An 11201-nucleotide genomic window follows, 5' to 3' on the forward strand; every position below is an offset into this window, starting at 1 on the left:
TACGGAAATGCTTCAGTAACGCGGGTGGGAGTATCTAGAGGAAAGGAGGCGTTCTTTTCATGAATCGCTACTGAGGAAATTCAGAGAAGCAGCATTTGAGGCTGACTGCAGTACAGTTTTACTGCCGCCAACTTATATTTCGCGGAAAGACCACAAAGATAAGATAAGAGAGATTAGGGCTCGTACAGAGGCATATAGGCAGTCATTTGTCCCTCGTTCTGTTTGGGAGTGGAACAGGGAGAGAAGATGCTAGTTTCTGTACGAGGTACCTTCCGCCACGCACCGTATGGTGGACTGCGGAGTATTTACGTACATGTAGATGTAGATGTAGTCTTTGTGATCTAGTTTGGAGAGTAGTGTGCGTGATCGCTATCCACCTCCATCGTCGTTACCTGAGTTAGACACTATTTTGCAGGGAGGATGGTATAATATTATCTTGAGAACCACGTAGGATTTTTATTTATCAATTCCGAGACGACTGGAAGCTTATTTGAGTGTCAAAGGTTGTTTTTGGTGTTTCCATGTAAGAGAATGTAAAGGACACAGGAAGTATCACAGTGCAAACACACGTAATTAAGATATGTAGTATGCGAGACTAGTTGTTGACTACACTTCGATGCCCAGATCTTGTATGCACTTCGTAGCATGAAGTATGGCTTTTATGAAGTCCTCAGTTAATCTACCGTATTTCTTTATAGGGCACACTTTTATGATATGGTCCATAGTCTGCTCTGGTACTCCACAGTCACAGCTTAGGCTACCCATAGGTCCTCATTTATAAAGCATAGCTTTGCATCTTGTGTGGCTGCTTGGGCACGATTGAGTCTAGTTCAGCCTTTTCTTGGGAAGTTGAACCCTTGCAGTACTTTTGAAGGATTAGTTATGATGATTACTAACTGATTTCTCCCAGTCCTTTTTATACGTGTTTATTAGGTTAAAGGTGTTCAGTCCTCTTCTATATCTGTTGTTACAAATTAGTTTTCGCGATTTCAAGTGTGTATTTGGTAAATTTATTACTACATCCTGAATAGGTAAATTTCTTGCGCGGTCTGTCTGTAGTATTTTTTCGCATTCTGTTGTAGTTATTTTTTGTCTCTTAGCTTTTGTGGAGTTATGCTACTGATGACGGAGAGGCCCAATGTCGGAGTAGACTTTAATGTATCGGTAATCATAAGGGTAGTTTAGTGGAGCTACACGTCTACCTTGTTGGTGCGATGACTTCATTGCCAGACCAGAACACAGAATTCTGCAGTGGTAAAGACTATTGACGTTGCTTCTAATCGCAGTGTGAAAGTGTCTGCCCCAAGCGCTACCAACCAACTGTCCAATAATAATATTTCCCGTCTTTAGTTTCTGACCAACACTTTAAAGGTGTAAAGACCTACCCAGCAGAATGCCAGGATATTTAGAAAAGAAGTTGCCTTTCACTCTGTGTTGGTTAAATAACACCGTCAGATCTTTATTGGCTACCTCACTGTTGAAGTGAAAAGCACAAACTCCAGTCTTAGGTGGTTCGAACACAAACGCCATCTTCTACAATATTTGTTGCTGGTCTTAAGACCGCCAGTCTGGGTCCTTGCTCCCTCCAGAAGAACACTATTGTAGCCAGACCACCCGAATTTTTTTGCTTACTGTGTAAGACATATCACTAATGTAGAGGTTGAATGACGGTGGTGCTAGAATTGAACCTTGAGGCAGTCCATTCTTTGTCTTAAATGTTTTACCGACACCTACTCTACTCGCCACCTCGAAATTGGTGTCATTGTGCGTGTTTTTCTGCGAGTGTTGTAAGCTGAAGGCACGGTATCACTTTCTTCGGTCTCAGAATACGTGTATCCAACAAACTCTTCAAGATGGTGGCTACAGTAAATGTTAAGAAGGGTCCTTCCAGAAAAACATAAATTTTGCCGTAAAAAAGAAATAGTGTGAAAATGGTAAGGACGAAATTACGAAACTGAATGAGCGCATAACGAGCTTACAGTTCCAAATCGTTAGTTTGAAATACAACAAGAAAATAGCGAGCTGAACACGATAAATCTTGCACGAGACACTTCTTCTGATACTATTTGTGCTTTCAGTCAGCCATGTTCGTGGACTTGCGAGTAAACTAAAAGAAACAACTAAAACATATTCGTGGGGTATAGTGAAACCGGGCGCCCCACTTGGTGAAATTAAAAAAATGACTGCATCCGCAGAGGTAAAAAATCTGCACGATAAAGACTTTGTTGTACTTCTGGGAGGCGCAAACGACGTGTTCAAAAATGAAACAACCAGTGCAATGCTCGATCTTAAACAGTGTGTGAGAAACCTCACTAACACAAACGTAGTAATGGTCAATGTTCCGCATTACTATGATTTTGTAAAACGGTCATGTGTTGATACGGAAATAAATAGTGCCAACAATCAGTTTGCAAAAATCAGTAGACATTTTAAAAACGTGAAATGTGTTGATATAACCAATATTGGACGTAGATTCCACACACAACACGGACTTCACCTGAATGTCTTGAGGGAATAATATCTGGCAAACCTGATAACCAAGGAAATAAAAAACCAAAATGCTAATTGCATCGCCATCGCCAGACTTCATAACGAAAACTCTTCAAAAAAAAAAGGTAAAAGCGTTAGAACCATCATCAGCACCAGCAAAGCATGTAAAAAAAAAAGACGAAGTGTTAACAGAAATAACAGTGGACAGCGATTTCAACGACAAGAGAACTACAGTTCCTCATCATCCAAATATTATTTTAGACGGAAACAAGAAGAACGAGAAGACTCCAAGTTCACAAGAAAACACAGCAGTAGTGGCAGAACCAACATTTGAAGTGTCAGAAACAGCGTCACCACCACCAACAACAACATAAGTGGCAGTATTAAGTACATTAGCAGCAGCAACAACAAGCAACTCACCCCAGCCTAATGTAGAGGAACGTCCCGAGAGGTGCAGGAAACCTGTCCTTCTCAAGGATATTTGGTATCTCACCAGGACACGGCAACGAATATGACAACACAAAACGTAAATAAAACTGTAACCAGCTCTCACCCTAGTCACCTGCAGATTTTAAGTGCCTTAGAAATAAATCACTAGAACTTGAGGTAGCAATGAATGGTACAAACATTGACTGCAAGTGCATCATGGAGCATTGGTCCAGAACTTTTGAATTAAGTATCATTAATACTCATGCATATAAGTTGGCAAGTCAGTATTGTAGAAAAAAGGCCAAAAACAGAGGTGTATGTATCTTTACTAAATCAAGTATCAGGTACAAAAGAAGGCGTGAAACTGAATTATTGAGTGCGGAAAAACATTTTGAAGCAGGAGCTATAAAATTGTAAGAAATACAGGGACAAGTCATAGTAATAACATTATACAGACCACCTAATGGGGACAAGACATATTCATTGATAAATTAGAAACACTGCTTAACATTCTTTTTACTGAAAGAGCCACTGTAAATGTCTGTAGGGATTTCAACATAAATCTTATCACCGAGGATGTTGAAATTACCATCCTTGTGAATGTTCACGGTGACCCTAATAAGTTGTTCCAAGCCATTGTACGGAAAACGCGCACCTGGCCTGAGCTACACCCTTCATACACAGTGAACTTAACTCCTTATTGACCTGTGCATCATACACCTTAAATTATACTCTAAAAAATTCCACGAAGTAATTATCCGAATGCGACAGAAATCGTTAGATGTTATATACTTGCACATACAAACATTTGTTTCCATAGCAGGACCCCTTTGGTTGTCATCCGTAGCAACATTACAGCGTAATGGTACGTCGACGATATTCTAAGCCTCGTTTTGTTGCCCTTCATAGTAAGAAATTCTGGGGTTACATTTCAGCAAGATAATGGCCCCCGCACACGGTGAAACTTTCTACTGCTTGTCTCCGTGCTTGCCAAACCCTACCTTCGCCGGAAAGGTGGTCGGGTCTCTCCCCAATTGAGAACGTTATGGGCAGGGCCCTCCAACTAGCTTAGGGTTCTGACTATCTAAAGCGCCAATTGGACACTATTTGGGCCGATTAGCCTTAGGAGGACATCCAACTACTTTATCAATCAATACCAAGCCGACTAACTGTTTACATAAGGGCCAGAAGTGGACCAACGCATTATTGACTTGCTCAATTTGTGAAGCTCTTTCTCCTGAATAAATCATGCAATTTTTCTGAAATCGTAATCATTTGTTTGTCTGGACTTGTAAACCATATCTACGGATTTCCGTCCCATTCGGATGAGTCCTTCACCGTGTGTAACTTTTTTTTGTCTTAGAGTGTAATTTAAAAGAGAGGAAACTGCGACTCGCCAGACCACAATACACGACTTCAGTCAGCTACTGTCCAGTTTCTGTGTTATCTGTCATACTGTAGATGTGCAGGCTTAGCTGCCACTGTGAGCAAAGATCTTTTGCAAGGTACTCGACTACTAAACTCGTTTGAATGCTACTTTCTCCGCAATGTCGTGCGGAAAGTTGTTGTGATAGACCAGCATTCACTAGGAGCAGCAATTCCTGTCAGATCTGAAACCTACTGTCATTGACGATGACAGTCTCCAGTCCCCGTAGATCTATTTTTTTGGAAATTTATGGTAAGGTCTTATGGTACCAAACTGCTGAGGTCATCGGTCCCTAAGCTTACGCACTACTTAATCTAACTTAAACTTACTTACACTAAGAACAACACACACACACACACCCATCCCCGAGGGAGGACTCGAACCTCCGACGGGGGGGAGCTGCCCGGACCGTGACAAGACGCCTAGACCCCGTGGCTACCCCGCGAGGCGTAGATCTCTGGTTTACATAACGCTATCCTCCCGTTCATCAATCGACGATGTAATGGAACGCCGAAACTAGTTGCGTAAATAAATTAAATGCAAAAGAGACGGGTGCAGGTATTTTAATATTTATATCTAATTGAAAATATTGAATCGAAGAAAGACGAAAGTAATGAGAAGTAGCAGAAATGAGAACAGTGAGAAACGTAACATCAGGATTGGTTATCACGAAGTACGAAAACAACCCATGAGGGACGGAACAAGGGGCACATAAAAAGTGGACTAGCAGTGGCAAAAAGGGCATTCCTGGTCAAGAGAAGTCTGCTAGTATTAAACATAGGCCTTAGTTTGAGGAAGAAATTGCTGAGAATGTACGTTTGGTGTACACAGTTGTATGGTAGTGAAACATAGACTACAGAGAAAACCGGACAAGATGACAATGGAAGCATTTGAGACGTGGTACCACCGAAAAATTTTGAAAATTAGGTGGACTGATACGGTAAGGAAAGAGGAGGTTCTCTAGAGAACCGTCGAGGAAAAAAGTATTTGGAAAACACTGACAAGAAACAGAGACAGGGTGGTAGGGCATCTGTTAAGACGTCAGTGAATAACTTCCATGATACTAGAGGGAGCTGTAGAGGATAAAAACTGTAGAGGAAAAGAGGTTCTGGAATACATCCAGCAAATAACTGAGGACGTAGGTTGCAAGTGCTGCTCTGAGATGAAGAGGTTGGCACAGGAGAGGAATTCGTGCGGGCCGTATCAAACCAGACAGGACACACACACACACACACACACACATACAGCGAAAGGACAGCCGAAGCCCTTGTAACCATCTATTACAAGGGTGGACATACAAATAATATTTTATCTGGTGTGCGTACATGCGTACACAATTCAACAGTTCTCACAAGCATGCGCTGTGCTGGTAATATGCTCACTCACTAAGTTCAGTTCAGTTTAATTTAGTTTAGAGGTAGGATCATCAGACACCATCTCCTATTCACCACGCCCCGCAATACCAGCCTTCGTCTGTCGATGGTACTTTTGTGATATCCTACACAGTGTAACAGTGTTTTTGAGGTTTATTGGATCCCCCAAAGTCACGTGCTCCAGGCAGGAGGTATACACTGCGGTTCTACTGCAGGTAAGTAATAAATTATCCTTCGTCCATTTAGAGTAATAATACCCGGAAATAAACTGCGATTAAAGAGTGGAAATGTTTCAAGTGCCATTTTTTCGCAAAACGTGTTTTAGTACTCCTGTGTTCTTAGTAATCTGCTGCATACCCCTAGAATAGTTCCAGGTAACAAATCACAGAAAAAATTTTTCGAACTTCCATTATTAGGTGGTGCATGTTTTCTGTGACAAGTAGCGCTTCCCTCTGGCGTTCCAAGTGGCATGCGTTAAGGCCTCCGGCGTTTAGTTGATGCACAGTTTGTGTGGTAATCAGAGTGCATGTAAGCTTTAGCTACTATCAATAAACATCTTTGTAATTGAAGGAGATAATTTGCGTTTAAAAAATAGCAAAAAGAAATTAGGAGAAGGGAACAGACAAAACAATATGTGACTGGAAAATGTTGTGAAAAGAGGAAGACAAGAGATGAATAGCCGCCTAACAATGAGGTTCTTTGAATTTAAAAGTGCTGCTGAAACATTGTTGTCAGTGCAGGCGTGTAAGATCTCCAAATGCAGTACAATCGAATTGTCTCATAATCACATATCTCAGATAACTATTAAAAATTGTTACTGTGAAACAGAAATGGGAAAAACGTCAATGTATTTAAAAGGGGGAAGACCTATGCTGGTGTGTGCCATGCCGTACGTCCTCCGAAAGATCAGCCATATTTGTTAGCTGCAAAACAGAATGTCCTATTGATGATATTGCCATTTCTTGCTCAACAGCACACGGAGTTCTACAATAAACTTTGCAATATCTGGCCCCAAGAATGGAGGTGTGTAAAAAACAGAAGTCTAAACTGGGAGATTTTTTCTTAAACGTGTTATTTTCACATGAAAAATAAAAAGATATGAGAAATTGTTTTTGCTGACTATGACATTACTGCTGTATTTCTGTACTTGTATTACCACAAATAAAACCTCTTGTCATAGTATGATAGTACTTGCAGTACAAACTTCCTTATTGGCACTTGAAACCAGCCATTTCCCTGGTATGGCACCTAGAACGTTCTTAATAAATTACTTATTTTTTAATTTGTCTCATTATTTTCTGCAGAGATGAATTGAGCAGCATAATTCTGTGGTATCAGAATACCTCCGCAATTTTCTCGGTACTATAAGTTATGTTCCAAAGAGACACATTGTTTTTCGATTCTCGTGACAAATGCGAGATTTGTCACTTAGAATGTCTGACAATTCCACTCTTCAATTCTCAAAGAAATGTACTTACATTATTAATTTTTTTCATGCAGTGAGAATATCTGCACATAAATTATTTTGTCATGAAAGGGTCTTTGTGCATACGGACTGCAGTGTAACAATCAGTATAAAATTTAAAGCAACACGAAAATGAGACGTCTTGGTTGTATGAACAGTAAGTAACCCATGATTTTTTAATGCTGTACACACCTACAAGAAACTTCAATACAGAATAAAAGGAAAGTTTTTCAACCAATATTTGAAACTCAAGGGTGAAACATTCACTTTTTCCGTTATGCTGGAAGCAAGATGAAATATATAACTTGTTGCCGTTACTCCGCAGTGTAACACAAGTGCACATTCTGATTATGTATAATATTTACAGAGTACGTACTATGGTTTCGTTCTTTGGAGTTCATAGTATATATTACAAACCAGATACAGAACTTTGTTTGTTGAGATGAGAGGCCTTTAAGTCCGAGACAGCTGACCAACGCCCTGTGCGAAGTTTGTGAAATAACTCTGTGACTCACTCTTTTCGCCATTTTCTAGATTAAGATTATCCGTTGTAAACGCACAGAATCGCTCCAGAATATATCATAAGATACAATAGAGGCAAAACTTACAATGTAAACAGATTTGCAGTTGTTAGTGTCAGTCACAGTAGAAATTATTCTGACACAAGTTCTTACATAATTGTTTTCAACCATATCAAACGTTCATCTTCAGACATGCATAATAAAACACGTGTATAGTGTTAAATGACACGTTAAATGGATTTCATATTATAAAATTCTCATACCAATGTCCAGCACAGCGCTTTAAATTATGCATCTGTAACTTTTTAACAAATATACCTTTCCATCCATATTCAGTCCTAAAAATTTAAGTGCTAGGCATCCGTGATTATATGGCCTGCATGTGATAGTAAAATTTCGCTAAAATCCATCTATGTTAGAAATTTGCAGTTAATAGACCAGCTCTTCTCTGTATGCAACGAGCGGAAAACAGTCACTGCCGTATTTGCTAAATCGTTTGCATTTCATTGTACTTCACCAACCATTGTACTTACACCATCTGCATGTAGAAAAAATACTTCCTCTTATCTGGCATGTACAATAGCATATCGCTCATATGAAATAAAAGCCGTGAATTCCTTCCACCACCACCCCTCCCCCTCCTTCTTCTCCGCTCTGCCACTACAATCACACCACTTATCTGCTTCCAGATACGAAATAGGCTCCTGGTAAGATTTTCCCTTACTTATATAATATCATAATTTATGCAAAATTAAAGCATACTCAACTCAGTGAAACGTTTTAAATAAATCGAATGGTATATAGAATGTTTCAGAAGCGTTTTTTATCCCCGCAAGTGGTTCGCACAAAAAAGAATAGGTTTTCTTTTCTGTCGATTCTCGTTTCTTGAAACCAAACATACCCCATAACCTGAAAATAAATTATGTAGGGAACGACATCACTGAGACACCAATGGAAATTAAAATTTACATCCCTCTAAAAGATCAGTCAGACAGAGTTTTAAATGAGCAAAAAGATCCGCGAAATGGAAAATTCCTAGATAACTTTTTACATTTTGTACCTTGAAGCATTACACAACTATAGATTGTAAAATTACCGCTATATTCATCAATTGCAGGCCGCTGTGGCCGAACGGTTCTAGGCGCTTCAGTACGGAACCGCGCTGCTTCTATGGTCTCAGGTTCGAATCCTGCCTCGGGCATGGGTGCGTGTGATGTCCTTAGGTTACTTAAGTTTAAGTAGTTCTAAGTCTAGGGGACTGATGACCTCAGCTGTTAAGTCTCATAGTGCTAAGAGCCATTTGAGCCATTTGAACATTAATAAATATGACTGTAATGTGAAAGATCATGTAACCATAACGCAGTTTTTACTCGATTTTCATAGTTTTCAATACTGTTTCATCACAGTGCTGTGATCGATGTTGTATGTAAGATCATTGTAACAACTATTCAAAAATGATGTGCTCCCACAATAACAGAACAAACATTTACAAGTTATTTTAAACAAATTACATACAGTCATATTTACATCAGTGATGAACGACAATTAAACATAATTGAGAACAAAGGCATATGTAAATTAATTAACAAAAAATCTGTAAGTACGTTAAAACACCGACCTTATATATGAGAGCTTTGCAACAACTGCTTGAAAGTAACGTGCTCCTAAAATAGCGAGAAACTTTTTCTAATTTATTTTATGACAATTATATGCACTCATAGGAGCAAGAATGTACGAGGCATAACATAACAAATCAATCGTCCATAAAGTAAGTTATGATCCGCCTAGTATATCTAGAGATGTTACTTATTCCTATGTTAATATCACAAGTGTCACTTATGTGTCCAATGTATAATGCTTCCGTTTTAGATGCTTGAAAATAATCTAAGACCGAAATTGTACAGTCGTACATGAAATAAAGAGGTGGCAGCACGCAGTCATTGAAAAAAAATATTTCTTGTTTTTAGACAGATATTTTCACAAAATTCTCGATTTTCAAATTTTGTTTTTTAATTTTCAGGGTTCGTTCAGAACGCATGAAATATGATATATTTAAATATCAATCGGTTTATGTTACTTTTGTAGCTACTCTGATTACTTGTATATTTCCCACTCTTCGTTCGGTAATGAAAATTCGGCCAAAAATCTATAATTTCTAAGGAAACTCGTTTTCGGTCAAAAATTTGACCAAAATGCAGTTCTTGTATCTGACACCAGAGAACCTACCTTAAACATGATATAGTACTAATGCGTGACTAGGATATGGTCGCTTACCGAAACGATTTGTCTGTGACTAGTTTTATTACAACTAATTGTGGTGCCTCCGTGAGGGCGTCCTTTAAGCACATTGATGTGTTTTGCAGGACTGTGTACGGAAAAAGTGCGTTTGTGTGGTGTACTGAGAGGTCTGTGCACAGTACCTGCAACTGCGGGGCCAGTAGCGCCTGGAGACAGACTGAGCGCTTGCACTGCTGCCGATAGCTGCTGGTCTGTGTTACGCAACAGCATGCTGACCGCAGGCCGCCGGGGTGATGTGTCAAACACGTATGCCCTAACCCCACATCAACAACATTCCTAAATCATACGGCGCGTCTTTTATTGTCGCTCTCTAGGATTGTCAGACGGCACAGCTTTGCCCAACAAGATGCAAGGTGGAGCAGAACAACCTGGTAAGGTCACAGAATGCTACGAGGCGTCGAATCGAACAAAATTTTTTCAATATTCGTCGGTCGTAAATGTACCGTTGTGGAGTAAATAAAACGATAGCCATTCACCGGGGAGCACGCAGAAGTGTATCAGGTATGCAAACGTTGTAAACATGTCACTCTTTTTGAAGCTGTACCTGAGCGTTCATACAAGATTGTGAACACTCTTTCTGTCCTGAAATAAGTCCCCAGACGCTAAATGTGGCCCATTAAAGACGCAATCGGAATTCAAAGTTGAGGTTTAGAAAGCATCACTCTTGCGAAACTGGGAGTTTATCCTTTTCTCGCGTGATATCCTGCGAACCATGGATGAGGGCCAGCAGAAGGATTCCATATTTCCAGATTTCCGGAAAGCGTTTGACACTGTGCCCCACTGCAGACTGTTAACGAAGGTACGAGCATACGGGATAGGTTCCCAGATATGTGAGTGGCACGAAGACTTCGGTAATAGAACCCAGTAGGTTGGCTTCGAAAGCGAGTGTTCATCAGAGACTTGGTTATTGTCAGGAATGACCCAGGGAACTATGGTAGGGCCATTCTCATTCTCTATACACATAAATGATTTGACGAACAGGGTGGGCACCAATCTGCTGTTATTAGCTGACGATGCTGTGGTGTACGGGAAGATGTCATCGTTGAGTGACTGTAGAAACATACAAGATAACGTAGACAAAATTTCTAGTTGGTGTGGTGAATGGTAGCTTCCTCTAAATGTAGAAAAATGTGAGTTAATGCACGTGAATAGGAAAAATATTCCAATACAGCATTAGTAGTGTGCTGTCTGACACAGTA

At 39.9% G+C, this 11201-nt stretch overlaps 1 protein-coding gene across 3 annotated transcripts in view; it reads right to left on the reverse strand.

The window, feature by feature from the left end:
• LOC126298210 (regucalcin-like) overlaps nucleotides 1-10231 on the reverse strand; it is a 403275-nt gene extending 393044 nt beyond the window's left edge. For 2 of the 3 annotated variants that reach the window (XM_049989516.1, XM_049989514.1), the window contains exon 1: nucleotides 10125-10231. The gene's annotated coding sequence lies outside the window, so the exon portion shown is untranslated. The other variant, XM_049989515.1, reaches the window with a different exon arrangement.
• Between the last annotated feature and the right edge of the window lie 970 nt (nucleotides 10232-11201).

The sequence above is a fragment of the Schistocerca gregaria genome, chromosome X, assembly GCF_023897955.1.
Source record: "Schistocerca gregaria isolate iqSchGreg1 chromosome X, iqSchGreg1.2, whole genome shotgun sequence".
Taxonomy (NCBI): domain Eukaryota; kingdom Metazoa; phylum Arthropoda; class Insecta; order Orthoptera; family Acrididae; genus Schistocerca; species Schistocerca gregaria.